Here is a 15,841-nt window from a genome sequence, read left to right as displayed (position 1 = left end):
ATGGTGCTATGGGCGACGTAGTTCCTCACGGTTCAAAAGTTATGAAGTTTCCAAGTTTAGACTCGTTTTAGGCCGAAAAATAAAATAAAAATAATAATAAAAAGGGGTGCAACACGAGGACTTCCCGGGAGGTCACCCATCCTAGTACTACTCTCGCCCAAGCACGCTTAACTGCGGAGTTCTGATGGGATCCGGTGCATTAGTGCTGGTATGATCGCACCCGTTAGTACATCACTCGCGTTTCCATATATCATTTGTTTCGGCCAATCCAAGTGTAAGGCCGTGGGGCCCACATGATTTTGTGATTTTTTTTTCAGCGGAATAGTGCATCGAGGTTAATGGCGTTAAGAAAGCATCAAAAACAACCTGAAAATCCGATTGGGATCCTTTTTTACGTCCCTTAACTTTCTGCAGCCCGTTTGAGGGTCAAAACGGCTGAATTTGGGCCCGAAAAATTGCCACCCCTATTCACCGCCCTTTATGGTTTCTGGGCCTTTCCGAAATGGTGCTATGGGCGACGTAGTTCCTCACGGTTCAAAAGTTATGAAGTTTCCAAGTTTAGACTCGTTTTAGGCCGAATAATAAAATAAAAATAATAATAAAAAGGGGTGCAACACGAGGACTTCCCGGGAGGTCACCCATCCTAGTACTACTCTCGCCCAAGCACGCTTAACTGCGGAGTTCTGATGGGATCCGGTGCATTAGTGCTGGTATGATCGCACCCGTTAGTACATCACTCGCGTTTCCATATATCATTTGTTTCGGCCAATCCAAGTGTAAGGCCGTGGGGCCCACATGATTTTGTGATTTTTTTTTTCAGCGGAATAGTGCATCGAGGTTAATGGCGTTAAGAAAGCATCAAAAACAACCTGAAAATCCGATTGGGATCCTTTTTTACGTCCCTTAACTTTCTGCAGCCCGTTTGAGGGTCAAAACGGCTGAATTTGGGCCCGAAAAATTGCCACCCCTATTCACCGCCCTTTATGGTTTCTGGGCCTTTCCGAAATGGTGCTATGGGCGACGTAGTTCCTCACGGTTCAAAAGTTATGAAGTTTCCAAGTTTAGACTCGTTTTAGGCCGAATAATAAAATAAAAATAATAATAAAAAGGGGTGCAACACGAGGACTTCCCGGGAGGTCACCCATCCTAGTACTACTCTCGCCCAAGCACGCTTAACTGCGGAGTTCTGATGGGATCCGGTGCATTAGTGCTGGTATGATCGCACCCGTTAGTACATCACTCGCGTTTCCATATATCATTTGTTTCGGCCAATCCAAGTGTAAGGCCGTGGGGCCCACATGATTTTGTGATTTTTTTTTCAGCGGAATAGTGCATCGAGGTTAATGGCGTTAAGAAAGCATCAAAAACAACCTGAAAATCCGATTGGGATCCTTTTTTACGTCCCTTAACTTTCTGCAGCCCGTTTGAGGGTCAAAACGGCTGAATTTGGGCCCGAAAAATTGCCACCCCTATTCACCGCCCTTTATGGTTTCTGGGCCTTTCCGAAATGGTGCTATGGGCGACGTAGTTCCTCACGGTTCAAAAGTTATGAAGTTTCCAAGTTTAGACTCGTTTTAGGCCGAAAAATAAAATAAAAATAATAATAAAAAGGGGTGCAACACGAGGACTTCCCGGGAGGTCACCCATCCTAGTACTACTCTCGCCCAAGCACGCTTAACTGCGGAGTTCTGATGGGATCCGGTGCATTAGTGCTGGTATGATCGCACCCGTTAGTACATCACTCGCGTTTCCATATATCATTTGTTTCGGCCAATCCAAGTGTAAGGCCGTGGGGCCCACATGATTTTGTGATTTTTTTTTTCAGCGGAATAGTGCATCGAGGTTAATGGCGTTAAGAAAGCATCAAAAACAACCTGAAAATCCGATTGGGATCCTTTTTTACGTCCCTTAACTTTCTGCAGCCCGTTTGAGGGTCAAAACGGCTGAATTTGGGCCCGAAAAATTGCCACCCCTATTCACCGCCCTTTATGGTTTCTGGGCCTTTCCGAAATGGTGCTATGGGCGACGTAGTTCCTCACGGTTCAAAAGTTATGAAGTTTCCAAGTTTAGACTCGTTTTAGGCCGAATAATAAAATAAAAATAATAATAAAAAGGGGTGCAACACGAGGACTTCCCGGGAGGTCACCCATCCTAGTACTACTCTCGCCCAAGCACGCTTAACTGCGGAGTTCTGATGGGATCCGGTGCATTAGTGCTGGTATGATCGCACCCGTTAGTACATCACTCGCGTTTCCATATATCATTTGTTTCGGCCAATCCAAGTGTAAGGCCGTGGGGCCCACATGATTTTGTGATTTTTTTTTTCAGCGGAATAGTGCATCGAGGTTAATGGCGTTAAGAAAGCATCAAAAACAACCTGAAAATCCGATTGGGATCCTTTTTTACGTCCCTTAACTTTCTGCAGCCCGTTTGAGGGTCAAAACGGCTGAATTTGGGCCCGAAAAATTGCCACCCCTATTCACCGCCCTTTATGGTTTCTGGGCCTTTCCGAAATGGTGCTATGGGCGACGTAGTTCCTCACGGTTCAAAAGTTATGAGTTTCCAAGTTTAGACTCGTTTTAGGCCGAATAATAAAATAAAAATAATAATAAAAAGGGGTGCAACACGAGGACTTCCCGGGAGGTCACCCATCCTAGTACTACTCTCGCCCAAGCACGCTTAACTGCGGAGTTCTGATGGGATCCGGTGCATTAGTGCTGGTATGATCGCACCCGTTAGTACATCACTCGCGTTTCCATATATCATTTGTTTCGGCCAATCCAAGTGTAAGGCCGTGGGGCCCACATGATTTTGTGATTTTTTTTTTCAGCGGAATAGTGCATCGAGGTTAATGGCGTTAAGAAAGCATCAAAAACAACCTGAAAATCCGATTGGGATCCTTTTTTACGTCCCTTAACTTTCTGCAGCCCGTTTGAGGGTCAAAACGGCTGAATTTGGGCCCGAAAAATTGCCACCCCTATTCACCGCCCTTTATGGTTTCTGGGCCTTTCCGAAATGGTGCTATGGGCGACGTAGTTCCTCACGGTTCAAAAGTTATGAAGTTTCCAAGTTTAGACTCGTTTTAGGCCGAATAATAAAATAAAAATAATAATAAAAAGGGGTGCAACACGAGGACTTCCCGGGAGGTCACCCATCCTAGTACTACTCTCGCCCAAGCACGCTTAACTGCGGAGTTCTGATGGGATCCGGTGCATTAGTGCTGGTATGATCGCACCCGTTAGTACATCACTCGCGTTTCCATATATCATTTGTTTCGGCCAATCCAAGTGTAAGGCCGTGGGGCCCACATGATTTTGTGATTTTTTTTTTCAGCGGAATAGTGCATCGAGGTTAATGGCGTTAAGAAAGCATCAAAAACAACCTGAAAATCCGATTGGGATCCTTTTTTACGTCCCTTAACTTTCTGCAGCCCGTTTGAGGGTCAAAACGGCTGAATTTGGGCCCGAAAAATTGCCACCCCTATTCACCGCCCTTTATGGTTTCTGGGCCTTTCCGAAATGGTGCTATGGGCGACGTAGTTCCTCACGGTTCAAAAGTTATGAGTTTCCAAGTTTAGACTCGTTTTAGGCCGAATAATAAAATAAAAATAATAATAAAAAGGGGTGCAACACGAGGACTTCCCGGGAGGTCACCCATCCTAGTACTACTCTCGCCCAAGCACGCTTAACTGCGGAGTTCTGATGGGATCCGGTGCATTAGTGCTGGTATGATCGCACCCGTTAGTACATCACTCGCGTTTCCATATATCATTTGTTTCGGCCAATCCAAGTGTAAGGCCGTGGGGCCCACATGATTTTGTGATTTTTTTTTTCAGCGGAATAGTGCATCGAGGTTAATGGCGTTAAGAAAGCATCAAAAACAACCTGAAAATCCGATTGGGATCCTTTTTTACGTCCCTTAACTTTCTGCAGCCCGTTTGAGGGTCAAAACGGCTGAATTTGGGCCCGAAAAATTGCCACCCCTATTCACCGCCCTTTATGGTTTCTGGGCCTTTCCGAAATGGTGCTATGGGCGACGTAGTTCCTCACGGTTCAAAAGTTATGAGGTTTCCAAGTTTAGACTCGTTTTAGGCCGAATAATAAAATAAAAATAATAATAAAAAGGGGTGCAACACGAGGACTTCCCGGGAGGTCACCCATCCTAGTACTACTCTCGCCCAAGCACGCTTAACTGCGGAGTTCTGATGGGATCCGGTGCATTAGTGCTGGTATGATCGCACCCGTTAGTACATCACTCGCGTTTCCATATATCATTTGTTTCGGCCAATCCAAGTGTAAGGCCGTGGGGCCCACATGATTTTGTGATTTTTTTTTCAGCGGAATAGTGCATCGAGGTTAATGGCGTTAAGAAAGCATCAAAAACAACCTGAAAATCCGATTGGGATCCTTTTTTACGTCCCTTAACTTTCTGCAGCCCGTTTGAGGGTCAAAACGGCTGAATTTGGGCCCGAAAAATTGCCACCCCTATTCACCGCCCTTTATGGTTTCTGGGCCTTTCCGAAATGGTGCTATGGGCGACGTAGTTCCTCACGGTTCAAAAGTTATGAGGTTTCCAAGTTTAGACTCGTTTTAGGCCGAATAATAAAATAAAAATAATAATAAAAAGGGGTGCAACACGAGGACTTCCCGGGAGGTCACCCATCCTAGTACTACTCTCGCCCAAGCACGCTTAACTGCGGAGTTCTGATGGGATCCGGTGCATTAGTGCTGGTATGATCGCACCCGTTAGTACATCACTCGCGTTTCCATATATCATTTGTTTCGGCCAATCCAAGTGTAAGGCCGTGGGGCCCACATGATTTTGTGATTTTTTTTTCAGCGGAATAGTGCATCGAGGTTAATGGCGTTAAGAAAGCATCAAAAACAACCTGAAAATCCGATTGGGATCCTTTTTTACGTCCCTTAACTTTCTGCAGCCCGTTTGAGGGTCAAAACGGCTGAATTTGGGCCCGAAAAATTGCCACCCCTATTCACCGCCCTTTATGGTTTCTGGGCCTTTCCGAAATGGTGCTATGGGCGACGTAGTTCCTCACGGTTCAAAAGTTATGAAGTTTCCAAGTTTAGACTCGTTTTAGGCCGAATAATAAAATAAAAATAATAATAAAAAGGGGTGCAACACGAGGACTTCCCGGGAGGTCACCCATCCTAGTACTACTCTCGCCCAAGCACGCTTAACTGCGGAGTTCTGATGGGATCCGGTGCATTAGTGCTGGTATGATCGCACCCGTTAGTACATCACTCGCGTTTCCATATATCATTTGTTTCGGCCAATCCAAGTGTAAGGCCGTGGGGCCCACATGATTTTGTGATTTTTTTTTTCAGCGGAATAGTGCATCGAGGTTAATGGCGTTAAGAAAGCATCAAAAACAACCTGAAAATCCGATTGGGATCCTTTTTTACGTCCCTTAACTTTCTGCAGCCCGTTTGAGGGTCAAAACGGCTGAATTTGGGCCCGAAAAATTGCCACCCCTATTCACCGCCCTTTATGGTTTCTGGGCCTTTCCGAAATGGTGCTATGGGCGACGTAGTTCCTCACGGTTCAAAAGTTATGAAGTTTCCAAGTTTAGACTCGTTTTAGGCCGAATAATAAAATAAAAATAATAATAAAAAGGGGTGCAACACGAGGACTTCCCGGGAGGTCACCCATCCTAGTACTACTCTCGCCCAAGCACGCTTAACTGCGGAGTTCTGATGGGATCCGGTGCATTAGTGCTGGTATGATCGCACCCGTTAGTACATCACTCGCGTTTCCATATATCATTTGTTTCGGCCAATCCAAGTGTAAGGCCGTGGGGCCCACATGATTTTGATTTTTTTTTTCAGCGGAATAGTGCATCGAGGTTAATGGCGTTAAGAAAGCATCAAAAACAACCTGAAAATCCGATTGGGATCCTTTTTTACGTCCCTTAACTTTCTGCAGCCCGTTTGAGGGTCAAAACGGCTGAATTTGGGCCCGAAAAATTGCCACCCCTATTCACCGCCCTTTATGGTTTCTGGGCCTTTCCGAAATGGTGCTATGGGCGACGTAGTTCCTCACGGTTCAAAAGTTATGAAGTTTCCAAGTTTAGACTCGTTTTAGGCCGAATAATAAAATAAAAATAATAATAAAAAGGGGTGCAACACGAGGACTTCCCGGGAGGTCACCCATCCTAGTACTACTCTCGCCCAAGCACGCTTAACTGCGGAGTTCTGATGGGATCCGGTGCATTAGTGCTGGTATGATCGCACCCGTTAGTACATCACTCGCGTTTCCATATATCATTTGTTTCGGCCAATCCAAGTGTAAGGCCGTGGGGCCCACATGATTTTGTGATTTTTTTTTTCAGCGGAATAGTGCATCGAGGTTAATGGCGTTAAGAAAGCATCAAAAACAACCTGAAAATCCGATTGGGATCCTTTTTTACGTCCCTTAACTTTCTGCAGCCCGTTTGAGGGTCAAAACGGCTGAATTTGGGCCCGAAAAATTGCCACCCCTATTCACCGCCCTTTATGGTTTCTGGGCCTTTCCGAAATGGTGCTATGGGCGACGTAGTTCCTCACGGTTCAAAAGTTATGAAGTTTCCAAGTTTAGACTCGTTTTAGGCCGAATAATAAAATAAAAATAATAATAAAAAGGGGTGCAACACGAGGACTTCCCGGGAGGTCACCCATCCTAGTACTACTCTCGCCCAAGCACGCTTAACTGCGGAGTTCTGATGGGATCCGGTGCATTAGTGCTGGTATGATCGCACCCGTTAGTACATCACTCGCGTTTCCATATATCATTTGTTTCGGCCAATCCAAGTGTAAGGCCGTGGGGCCCACATGATTTTGTGATTTTTTTTTCAGCGGAATAGTGCATCGAGGTTAATGGCGTTAAGAAAGCATCAAAAACAACCTGAAAATCCGATTGGGATCCTTTTTTACGTCCCTTAACTTTCTGCAGCCCGTTTGAGGGTCAAAACGGCTGAATTTGGGCCCGAAAAATTGCCACCCCTATTCACCGCCCTTTATGGTTTCTGGGCCTTTCCGAAATGGTGCTATGGGCGACGTAGTTCCTCACGGTTCAAAAGTTATGAGGTTTCCAAGTTTAGACTCGTTTTAGGCCGAATAATAAAATAAAAATAATAATAAAAAGGGGTGCAACACGAGGACTTCCCGGGAGGTCACCCATCCTAGTACTACTCTCGCCCAAGCACGCTTAACTGCGGAGTTCTGATGGGATCCGGTGCATTAGTGCTGGTATGATCGCACCCGTTAGTACATCACTCGCGTTTCCATATATCATTTGTTTCGGCCAATCCAAGTGTAAGGCCGTGGGGCCCACATGATTTTGTGATTTTTTTTTCAGCGGAATAGTGCATCGAGGTTAATGGCGTTAAGAAAGCATCAAAAACAACCTGAAAATCCGATTGGGATCCTTTTTTACGTCCCTTAACTTTCTGCAGCCCGTTTGAGGGTCAAAACGGCTGAATTTGGGCCCGAAAAATTGCCACCCCTATTCACCGCCCTTTATGGTTTCTGGGCCTTTCCGAAATGGTGCTATGGGCGACGTAGTTCCTCACGGTTCAAAAGTTATGAGTTTCCAAGTTTAGACTCGTTTTAGGCCGAATAATAAAATAAAAATAATAATAAAAAGGGGTGCAACACGAGGACTTCCCGGGAGGTCACCCATCCTAGTACTACTCTCGCCCAAGCACGCTTAACTGCGGAGTTCTGATGGGATCCGGTGCATTAGTGCTGGTATGATCGCACCCGTTAGTACATCACTCGCGTTTCCATATATCATTTGTTTCGGCCAATCCAAGTGTAAGGCCGTGGGGCCCACATGATTTTGTGATTTTTTTTTCAGCGGAATAGTGCATCGAGGTTAATGGCGTTAAGAAAGCATCAAAAACAACCTGAAAATCCGATTGGGATCCTTTTTTACGTCCCTTAACTTTCTGCAGCCCGTTTGAGGGTCAAAACGGCTGAATTTGGGCCCGAAAAATTGCCACCCCTATTCACCGCCCTTTATGGTTTCTGGGCCTTTCCGAAATGGTGCTATGGGCGACGTAGTTCCTCACGGTTCAAAAGTTATGAGGTTTCCAAGTTTAGACTCGTTTTAGGCCGAAAAATAAAATAAAAATAATAATAAAAAGGGGTGCAACACGAGGACTTCCCGGGAGGTCACCCATCCTAGTACTACTCTCGCCCAAGCACGCTTAACTGCGGAGTTCTGATGGGATCCGGTGCATTAGTGCTGGTATGATCGCACCCGTTAGTACATCACTCGCGTTTCCATATATCATTTGTTTCGGCCAATCCAAGTGTAAGGCCGTGGGGCCCACATGATTTTGTGATTTTTTTTTTCAGCGGAATAGTGCATCGAGGTTAATGGCGTTAAGAAAGCATCAAAAACAACCTGAAAATCCGATTGGGATCCTTTTTACGTCCCTTAACTTTCTGCAGCCCGTTTGAGGGTCAAAACGGCTGAATTTGGGCCCGAAAAATTGCCACCCCTATTCACCGCCCTTTATGGTTTCTGGGCCTTTCCGAAATGGTGCTATGGGCGACGTAGTTCCTCACGGTTCAAAAGTTATGAAGTTTCCAAGTTTAGACTCGTTTTAGGCCGAATAATAAAATAAAAATAATAATAAAAAGGGGTGCAACACGAGGACTTCCCGGGAGGTCACCCATCCTAGTACTACTCTCGCCCAAGCACGCTTAACTGCGGAGTTCTGATGGGATCCGGTGCATTAGTGCTGGTATGATCGCACCCGTTAGTACATCACTCGCGTTTCCATATATCATTTGTTTCGGCCAATCCAAGTGTAAGGCCGTGGGGCCCACATGATTTTCTGATTTTTTTTCAGCGGAATAGTGCATCGAGGTTAATGGCGTTAAGAAAGCATCAAAAACAACCTGAAAATCCGATTGGGATCCTTTTTACGTCCCTTAACTTTCTGCAGCCCGTTTGAGGGTCAAAACGGCTGAATTTGGGCCCGAAAAATTGCCACCCCTATTCACCGCCCTTTATGGTTTCTGGGCCTTTCCGAAATGGTGCTATGGGCGACGTAGTTCCTCACGGTTCAAAAGTTATGAGGTTTCCAAGTTTAGACTCGTTTTAGGCCGAAAATAAAATAAAAATAATAATAAAAAGGGGTGCAACACGAGGACTTCCCGGGAGGTCACCCATCCTAGTACTACTCTCGCCCAAGCACGCTTAACTGCGGAGTTCTGATGGGATCCGGTGCATTAGTGCTGGTATGATCGCACCCGTTAGTACATCACTCGCGTTTCCATATATCATTTGTTTCGGCCAATCCAAGTGTAAGGCCGTGGGGCCCACATGATTTTCTGATTTTTTTTTTCAGCGGAATAGTGCATCGAGGTTAATGGCGTTAAGAAAGCATCAAAAACAACCTGAAAATCCGATTGGGATCCTTTTTTACGTCCCTTAACTTTCTGCAGCCCGTTTGAGGGTCAAAACGGCTGAATTTGGGCCCGAAAAATTGCCACCCCTATTCACCGCCCTTTATGGTTTCTGGGCCTTTCCGAAATGGTGCTATGGGCGACGTAGTTCCTCACGGTTCAAAAGTTATGAGGTTTCCAAGTTTAGACTCGTTTTAGGCCGAATAATAAAATAAAAATAATAATAAAAAGGGGTGCAACACGAGGACTTCCCGGGAGGTCACCCATCCTAGTACTACTCTCGCCCAAGCACGCTTAACTGCGGAGTTCTGATGGGATCCGGTGCATTAGTGCTGGTATGATCGCACCCGTTAGTACATCACTCGCGTTTCCATATATCATTTGTTTCGGCCAATCCAAGTGTAAGGCCGTGGGGCCCACATGATTTTCTGATTTTTTTTCAGCGGAATAGTGCATCGAGGTTAATGGCGTTAAGAAAGCATCAAAAACAACCTGAAAATCCGATTGGGATCCTTTTTTACGTCCCTTAACTTTCTGCAGCCCGTTTGAGGGTCAAAACGGCTGAATTTGGGCCCGAAAAATTGCCACCCCTATTCACCGCCCTTTATGGTTTCTGGGCCTTTCCGAAATGGTGCTATGGGCGACGTAGTTCCTCACGGTTCAAAAGTTATGAAGTTTCCAAGTTTAGACTCGTTTTAGGCCGAATAATAAAATAAAAATAATAATAAAAAGGGGTGCAACACGAGGACTTCCCGGGAGGTCACCCATCCTAGTACTACTCTCGCCCAAGCACGCTTTACTGCGGAGTTCTGATGGGATCCGGTGCATTAGTGCTGGTATGATCGCACCCGTTAGTACATCACTCGCGTTTCCATATATCATTTGTTTCGGCCAATCCAAGTGTAAGGCCGTGGGGCCCACATGATTTTGTGATTTTTTTTTCAGCGGAATAGTGCATCGAGGTTAATGGCGTTAAGAAAGCATCAAAAACAACTGAAAATCCGATTGGGATCCTTTTTTACGTCCCTTAACTTTCTGCAGCCCGTTTGAGGGTCAAAACGGCTGAATTTGGGCCCGAAAAATTGCCACCCCTATTCACCGCCCTTTATGGTTTCTGGGCCTTTCCGAAATGGTGCTATGGGCGACGTAGTTCCTCACGGTTCAAAAGTTATGAAGTTTCCAAGTTTAGACTCGTTTAGGCCGAATAATAAAATAAAAATAATAATAAAAAGGGGTGCAACACGAGGACTTCCCGGGAGGTCACCCATCCTAGTACTACTCTCGCCCAAGCACGCTTAACTGCGGAGTTCTGATGGGATCCGGTGCATTAGTGCTGGTATGATCGCACCAGTTAGTACATCACTCGCGTTTCCATATATCATTTGTTTCGGCCAATCCAAGTGTAAGGCCGTGGGGCCCACATGATTTTCTGACTTTTTTTTTTCAGCGGAATAGTGCATCGAGGTTAATGGCGTTAAGAAAGCATCAAAAACAACCTGAAAATCCGATTGGGATCCTTTTTTACGTCCCTTAACTTTCTGCAGCCCGTTTGAGGGTCAAAACGGCTGAATTTGGGCCCGAAAAATTGCCACCCCTATTCACCGCCCTTTATGGTTTCTGGGCCTTTCCGAAATGGTGCTATGGGCGACGTAGTTCCTCACGGTTCAAAAGTTATGAAGTTTCCAAGTTTAGACTCGTTTTAGGCCGAATAATAAAATAAAAATAATAATAAAAAAGGGGTGCAACACGAGGACTTCCCGGGAGGTCACCCATCCTAGTACTACTCTCGCCCAAGCACGCTTAACTGCGGAGTTCTGATGGGATCCGGTGCATTAGTGCTGGTATGATCGCACCCGTTAGTAGTAATCACTCGCGTTTCCATATATCATTTGTTTCGGCCAATCCAAGTGTAAGGCCGTGGGGCCCACATGATTTTTGTGATTTTTTCAGCGGAATAGTGCATCGAGGTTAATGGCGTTAAGAAAGCATCAAAAACAACCTGAAAATCCGATTGGGATCTTTTTTACGTCCCTTAACTTTCTGCAGCCCGTTTGAGGGTCAAAACGGCTGAATTTGGGCCCGAAAAATTGCCACCCCTATTCACCGCCTCTATGGTTTCTGGGCCTTTCCGAAATGGTGCTATGGGCGACGTAGTTCCTCACGGTTCAAAAGTTATGAAGTTTCCAAGTTTAGACTCGTTTTAGGCCGAATAATAAAATAAAAATAATAATAAAAAGGGGTTGCAACACGAGGACTTCCCGGGAGGTCACCCATCCTAGTACTACTCTCGCCCAAGCACGCTTAACTGCGGAGTTCTGATGGGATCCGGTGCATTAGTGCTGGTATGATCGCACCCGTTAGTACATCACTCGCGTTTCCATATATCATTTGTTTCGGCCAATCCAAGTGTAAGGCCGTGGGGCCCACATGATTTTCTGACTTTTTTTCAGCGGAATAGTGCATCGAGGTTAATGGCGTTAAGAAAGCATCAAAACAACCTGAAAATCCGATTGGGATCCTTTTTTACGTCCCTTAACTTTCTGCAGCCCGTTTGAGGGTCAAAACGGCTGAATTTGGGCCCGAAAAATTGCCACCCCTATTCACCGCCCTTTATGGTTTCTGGGCCTTTCCGAAATGGTGCTATGGGCGACGTAGTTCCTCACGGTTCAAAAGTTATGAGGTTCCAAGTTTAGACTCGTTTTAGGCCGAAAAAATAAAATAAAAATAATAATAAAAAGGGGTGCAACACGAGGACTTCCCGGGAGGTCACCCATCCTAGTACTACTCTCGCCCAAGCACGCTTAACTGCGGAGTTCTGATGGGATCCGGTGCATTAGTGCTGGTATGATCGCACCCGTAGTACATCACTCGCGTTTCCATATATCATTTGTTTCGGCCAATCCAAGTGTAAGGCCGTGGGGCCCACATGATTTTTGACTTTTTTTTTCAGCGGAATAGTGCATCGAGGTTAATGGCGTTAAGAAAGCATCAAAAACAACCTGAAAATCCGATTGGGATCCTTTTTTACGTCCCTTAACTTTCTGCAGCCCGTTTGAGGGTCAAAACGGCTGAATTTGGGCCCGAAAAATTGCCACCCCTATTCACCGCCCTTTATGGTTTCTGGGCCTTTCCGAAATGGTGCTATGGGCGACGTAGTTCCTCACGGTTCAAAAGTTATGAGGTTTCCAAGTTTAGACTCGTTTTAGGCCGAAAAAAATAAATAAAAATAATAAATAAAAAGGGGTGCAACACGAGGATCCCGGGAGGTCACCCATCCTAGTACTACTCTCGCCCAAGCACGCTTAACTGCGGAGTTCTGATGGGATCCGGTGCATTAGTGCTGGTATGATCGCACCCGTTAGTACATCACGCGTTTCCATATATCATTTGTTTCGGCCAATCCAAGTGTAAGGCCGTGGGGCCCACATGATTTTCTGACTTTTTTTTTCAGCGGAATAGTGCATCGAGGTTAATGGCGTTAAGAAAGCATCAAAACAACCTGAAAATCCGATTGGATCTTTTTTACGTCCCTTAACTTTCTGCAGCCCGTTTGAGGGTCAAAACGGCTGAATTTGGGCCCGAAAAATTGCCACCCTATTCACCGCCCTTTATGGTTTCTGGGCCTTTCCGAAATGGTGCTATGGGCGACGTAGTTCCTCACGGTTCAAAAGTTATGAGGTTTCCAAGTTTAGACTCTTTAGGCCGAAAAATAAATAAAAATAATAATAAAAAGGGGTGCAACACGAGGACTTCCCGGGAGGGTCACCCATCCTAGTACTACTCTCGCCCAAGCACGCTTAACTGCGGAGTTTTGATGGGATCCGGTGCATTAGTGCTGGTATGATCGCACCCGTTAGTACATCACTCGCGTTTTCCATATATCATTGTTTCGGCCAATCCAAGTGTAAGGCGTGGGGCCCACATGATTTTCTTACTTTTTTTTTCAGCGGAATAGTGCATCGAGGTTAATGGCGTTAAGAAAGCATCAAAACAACCTGAAAATCCGATTGGGATCCTTTTTTACGTCCCTAACTTTCTGCAGCCCGTTTGAGGGTCAAAACGGCTGAATTTGGGCCCGAAAAATTGCCACCCCTATTCACCGCCCTTTATGGTTTCTGGGCCTTTCCGAAATGGTGCTGGGGCTATGGGCGACGTAGTTCCTCACGGTTCAAAAGTTATGAAGTTCCAAGTTTAGACTCGTTTTAGGCCGAAAATAAAATAAAAATAATAATAAAAAGGGGTTGCAACACGAGGACTTCCCGGGAGGTCAACATCCTAGTACTACTCTCGCCCAAGCACGCTTAACTGCGGAGTTCTGATGGATCCGGTGCATTAGTGCTGGTATGATCGCACCGTTTACTACATCACTCGCGTTTCCATATATCATTTGTTTCGGCCAATCCAAGTGTAAGGCCGTGGGGCCCACATGATTTTCTGATTTTTTTTTTCAGCGGAATAGTGCATCGAGGTTAATGGCGTTAAGAAAGCATCAAAAACAACCTGAAAATCCGATTGGGATCCTTTTTACGTCCCTTAACTTTCTGCAGCCCGTTTGAGGGTCAAAACGGCTGAATTTGGGCCCGAAAAATTGCCACCCCTATTCACCGCCCTTTATGGTTTCTGGGCCTTTCCGAAATGGTGCTATGGGCGACGTAGTTCCTCACGGTTCAAAAGTTATGAGGTTTCCAAGTTTAGACTCGTTTTAGGCCGAAAAATAAAATAAAAATAATAATAAAAGGGGTGCAACACGAGGACTTCCCGGGAGGTCACCCATCCTAGTACTACTCTCGCCCAAGCACGCTTAACTGCGGAGTTCTGATGGGATCCGGTGCATTAGTGCTGGTATGATCGCACCCGTTAGTACATCACTCGCGTTCCATATATCATTTGTTTCGGCCAATCCAAGTGTAAGGCCGTGGGGCCCACATGATTTTTACTGTTTTTTTCAGCGAATAGTGCATCGAGGTTAATGGCGTTAAGAAAGCATCAAAAACAACCTGAAAATCCGATTGGATCCTTTTTACGTCCCTTAACTTTCTGCAGCCGTTTGAGGGTCAAAACGGCTGAATTTGGGCCGAAAAATTGCCACCCCTATTCACCGCCCTTATGGTTTCTGGGCTTTCCGAAATGGTGCTATGGGCGACGTAGTTCCTCACGGTTCAAAAGTTATGAGGTTTCCAAGTTTAGACTCGTTTTAGGCCGAAAAAAAAAATAAAAATAATAATAAAAAAGGGGTGCAACACGAGGACTTCCCGGGAGGTCACCCATCCTAGTACTACTCTCGCCCAAGCACGCTTAACTGCGGAGTTCTGATGGGATCCGGTGCATTAGTGCTGGTATGATCGCACCCGTTAGTACATCACTCGCGTTTCCATATATCATTTGTTTCGGCCAATCCAAGTGTAAGGCGTGGGGCCCACATGATTTTCTGACTTTTTTTTTCAGCGGAATAGTGCATCGAGGTTAATGGCGTTAAGAAAGCATCAAAAACAACCTGAAAATCCGATTGATTGGATCTTTTTTAGTCCCTAACTTTCTGCAGCCCGTTTGAGGGTCAAACGGCTGAATTTGGGCCCGAAAAATTGCCACCCTATTCACGCCCTTTATGGTTTCTGGGCCTTTCCGAAAGGTGCTATGGGCGACGTAGTTCCTCACGGTTCAAAAGTTATGAGGTTTCCAAGTTTAGACTCGTTTAGGCCGAATAAAAAAAATAAAAAAATAATAAAAAGGGGTGCAAACACGAGGACTTCCGGGAGGTCACCCATCCTAGTACTACTCTCGCCCAAGCACGCTTAACTGCGGAGTTCTGATGGGATCCGGTGCATTAGTGCTGGTATGATCGACCCCGTTAGTACATCACTCGCGTTTCCATATATCATTTGTTTCGGCCAATCCAAGTGTAAGGCCGTGGGGCCCACATGATTTTTCTGATTTTTTTTTCAGCGGAATAGTGCATCGAGGTTAATGGCGTTAAGAAAAGCATCAAAAACAACCTGAAAATCCGATTGGGATCCTTTTACGTCCCTTAACTTTCTGCAGCCCGTTTGAGGGTCAAAAACGGCTGAATTTGGGCCCGAAAAATTGCACCACCCTATTCACCGCCCTTATGGTTTCTGGGCCTTTCGAAAATGGTGCTATGGGCGACGTAGTTCCTCACGGTTCAAAATTATGAGGTTTCCAAGTTAGACTCGTTTTAGGCCGAAAATAAATAAAATAATATAAAAAGGGGTGCAACACGAGGACTCCCCGGGAGGTCACCATCCTAGTACTACTCTCGCCCAAGCACGCTTAACTGCGGAGTTCTGATGGGATCCGGTGCATTAGTGCTGGTATGATCGCACCCGTAGTACATCACTCGCGTTTCCATATATCATTTGTTTCGGCCAATCCAAGTGTAAGGCCGTGGGGCCCACATGATTTTGTGATTT

General features: G+C 45.7%; 31 non-coding genes and 1 pseudogene across 31 annotated transcripts; all 32 read right to left on the bottom strand.

Annotated features, from left to right (window-relative positions):
- Window positions 1-103: 103 nt before the first annotated feature.
- LOC125605936 lies at window positions 104-222 on the bottom strand. The gene has a single exon (XR_007337361.1). It is a non-coding gene; the product is annotated as a 5S ribosomal RNA (ribosomal RNA).
- A 383-nt stretch (window positions 223-605) lies between these two features.
- LOC125605935 lies at window positions 606-724 on the bottom strand. Its single transcript, XR_007337360.1, has one exon. It is a non-coding gene; the product is annotated as a 5S ribosomal RNA (ribosomal RNA).
- Window positions 725-1,108: 384 nt separating this feature from the next.
- Window positions 1,109-1,227, bottom strand: LOC125605934. Its single transcript, XR_007337359.1, has one exon. It is a non-coding gene; the product is annotated as a 5S ribosomal RNA (ribosomal RNA).
- A 383-nt stretch (window positions 1,228-1,610) lies between these two features.
- LOC125605933 lies at window positions 1,611-1,729 on the bottom strand. Its single transcript, XR_007337358.1, has one exon. It is a non-coding gene; the product is annotated as a 5S ribosomal RNA (ribosomal RNA).
- A 384-nt stretch (window positions 1,730-2,113) lies between these two features.
- LOC125605932 lies at window positions 2,114-2,232 on the bottom strand. Its single transcript, XR_007337357.1, has one exon. It is a non-coding gene; the product is annotated as a 5S ribosomal RNA (ribosomal RNA).
- A 383-nt stretch (window positions 2,233-2,615) lies between these two features.
- Window positions 2,616-2,734, bottom strand: LOC125605931. Its single transcript, XR_007337356.1, has one exon. It is a non-coding gene; the product is annotated as a 5S ribosomal RNA (ribosomal RNA).
- Window positions 2,735-3,118: 384 nt separating this feature from the next.
- LOC125605930 lies at window positions 3,119-3,237 on the bottom strand. Its single transcript, XR_007337355.1, has one exon. It is a non-coding gene; the product is annotated as a 5S ribosomal RNA (ribosomal RNA).
- A 383-nt stretch (window positions 3,238-3,620) lies between these two features.
- LOC125605929 lies at window positions 3,621-3,739 on the bottom strand. The gene has a single exon (XR_007337354.1). It is a non-coding gene; the product is annotated as a 5S ribosomal RNA (ribosomal RNA).
- Window positions 3,740-4,123: 384 nt separating this feature from the next.
- Window positions 4,124-4,242, bottom strand: LOC125605928. Its single transcript, XR_007337353.1, has one exon. It is a non-coding gene; the product is annotated as a 5S ribosomal RNA (ribosomal RNA).
- Window positions 4,243-4,625: 383 nt separating this feature from the next.
- Window positions 4,626-4,744, bottom strand: LOC125605926. The gene has a single exon (XR_007337351.1). It is a non-coding gene; the product is annotated as a 5S ribosomal RNA (ribosomal RNA).
- A 383-nt stretch (window positions 4,745-5,127) lies between these two features.
- On the bottom strand, window positions 5,128-5,246 carry LOC125605925. Its single transcript, XR_007337350.1, has one exon. It is a non-coding gene; the product is annotated as a 5S ribosomal RNA (ribosomal RNA).
- A 384-nt stretch (window positions 5,247-5,630) lies between these two features.
- Window positions 5,631-5,749, bottom strand: LOC125605921. Its single transcript, XR_007337347.1, has one exon. It is a non-coding gene; the product is annotated as a 5S ribosomal RNA (ribosomal RNA).
- A 382-nt stretch (window positions 5,750-6,131) lies between these two features.
- On the bottom strand, window positions 6,132-6,250 carry LOC125605910. Its single transcript, XR_007337336.1, has one exon. It is a non-coding gene; the product is annotated as a 5S ribosomal RNA (ribosomal RNA).
- Window positions 6,251-6,634: 384 nt separating this feature from the next.
- LOC125605899 lies at window positions 6,635-6,753 on the bottom strand. Its single transcript, XR_007337325.1, has one exon. It is a non-coding gene; the product is annotated as a 5S ribosomal RNA (ribosomal RNA).
- Window positions 6,754-7,136: 383 nt separating this feature from the next.
- LOC125605888 lies at window positions 7,137-7,255 on the bottom strand. Its single transcript, XR_007337314.1, has one exon. It is a non-coding gene; the product is annotated as a 5S ribosomal RNA (ribosomal RNA).
- A 382-nt stretch (window positions 7,256-7,637) lies between these two features.
- On the bottom strand, window positions 7,638-7,756 carry LOC125605877. The gene has a single exon (XR_007337303.1). It is a non-coding gene; the product is annotated as a 5S ribosomal RNA (ribosomal RNA).
- A 383-nt stretch (window positions 7,757-8,139) lies between these two features.
- Window positions 8,140-8,258, bottom strand: LOC125605866. Its single transcript, XR_007337292.1, has one exon. It is a non-coding gene; the product is annotated as a 5S ribosomal RNA (ribosomal RNA).
- A 383-nt stretch (window positions 8,259-8,641) lies between these two features.
- Window positions 8,642-8,760, bottom strand: LOC125605855. Its single transcript, XR_007337281.1, has one exon. It is a non-coding gene; the product is annotated as a 5S ribosomal RNA (ribosomal RNA).
- A 380-nt stretch (window positions 8,761-9,140) lies between these two features.
- Window positions 9,141-9,259, bottom strand: LOC125605844. Its single transcript, XR_007337270.1, has one exon. It is a non-coding gene; the product is annotated as a 5S ribosomal RNA (ribosomal RNA).
- A 384-nt stretch (window positions 9,260-9,643) lies between these two features.
- Window positions 9,644-9,762, bottom strand: LOC125605960. The gene has a single exon (XR_007337385.1). It is a non-coding gene; the product is annotated as a 5S ribosomal RNA (ribosomal RNA).
- Window positions 9,763-10,144: 382 nt separating this feature from the next.
- LOC125605912 lies at window positions 10,145-10,263 on the bottom strand. The gene has a single exon (XR_007337338.1). It is a non-coding gene; the product is annotated as a 5S ribosomal RNA (ribosomal RNA).
- A 381-nt stretch (window positions 10,264-10,644) lies between these two features.
- LOC125605913 lies at window positions 10,645-10,763 on the bottom strand. Its single transcript, XR_007337339.1, has one exon. It is a non-coding gene; the product is annotated as a 5S ribosomal RNA (ribosomal RNA).
- A 386-nt stretch (window positions 10,764-11,149) lies between these two features.
- LOC125605949 lies at window positions 11,150-11,268 on the bottom strand. Its single transcript, XR_007337374.1, has one exon. It is a non-coding gene; the product is annotated as a 5S ribosomal RNA (ribosomal RNA).
- Window positions 11,269-11,650: 382 nt separating this feature from the next.
- On the bottom strand, window positions 11,651-11,769 carry LOC125605915. The gene has a single exon (XR_007337341.1). It is a non-coding gene; the product is annotated as a 5S ribosomal RNA (ribosomal RNA).
- Window positions 11,770-12,150: 381 nt separating this feature from the next.
- On the bottom strand, window positions 12,151-12,269 carry LOC125605938. Its single transcript, XR_007337363.1, has one exon. It is a non-coding gene; the product is annotated as a 5S ribosomal RNA (ribosomal RNA).
- Window positions 12,270-12,653: 384 nt separating this feature from the next.
- On the bottom strand, window positions 12,654-12,770 carry LOC125605919. Its single transcript, XR_007337345.1, has one exon. It is a non-coding gene; the product is annotated as a 5S ribosomal RNA (ribosomal RNA).
- Window positions 12,771-13,145: 375 nt separating this feature from the next.
- LOC125605920 lies at window positions 13,146-13,265 on the bottom strand. Its single transcript, XR_007337346.1, has one exon. It is a non-coding gene; the product is annotated as a 5S ribosomal RNA (ribosomal RNA).
- A 386-nt stretch (window positions 13,266-13,651) lies between these two features.
- On the bottom strand, window positions 13,652-13,768 carry LOC125605924 (annotated as a pseudogene).
- A 382-nt stretch (window positions 13,769-14,150) lies between these two features.
- On the bottom strand, window positions 14,151-14,269 carry LOC125605927. Its single transcript, XR_007337352.1, has one exon. It is a non-coding gene; the product is annotated as a 5S ribosomal RNA (ribosomal RNA).
- Window positions 14,270-14,644: 375 nt separating this feature from the next.
- Window positions 14,645-14,763, bottom strand: LOC125605838. Its single transcript, XR_007337264.1, has one exon. It is a non-coding gene; the product is annotated as a 5S ribosomal RNA (ribosomal RNA).
- Window positions 14,764-15,141: 378 nt separating this feature from the next.
- On the bottom strand, window positions 15,142-15,260 carry LOC125605923. Its single transcript, XR_007337349.1, has one exon. It is a non-coding gene; the product is annotated as a 5S ribosomal RNA (ribosomal RNA).
- Window positions 15,261-15,638: 378 nt separating this feature from the next.
- On the bottom strand, window positions 15,639-15,756 carry LOC125605922. The gene has a single exon (XR_007337348.1). It is a non-coding gene; the product is annotated as a 5S ribosomal RNA (ribosomal RNA).
- Between the last annotated feature and the right edge of the window lie 85 nt (window positions 15,757-15,841).

The sequence above is a fragment of the Brassica napus genome, unplaced genomic scaffold (genome assembly GCF_020379485.1).
Source record: "Brassica napus cultivar Da-Ae unplaced genomic scaffold, Da-Ae ScsIHWf_80;HRSCAF=146, whole genome shotgun sequence".
In the NCBI taxonomy this organism is placed as follows: domain Eukaryota; kingdom Viridiplantae; phylum Streptophyta; class Magnoliopsida; order Brassicales; family Brassicaceae; genus Brassica; species Brassica napus.
The sequence above is the reverse complement of the archived record's forward strand: the minus strand, read 5'-3'. Positions and strand labels throughout refer to the sequence as shown.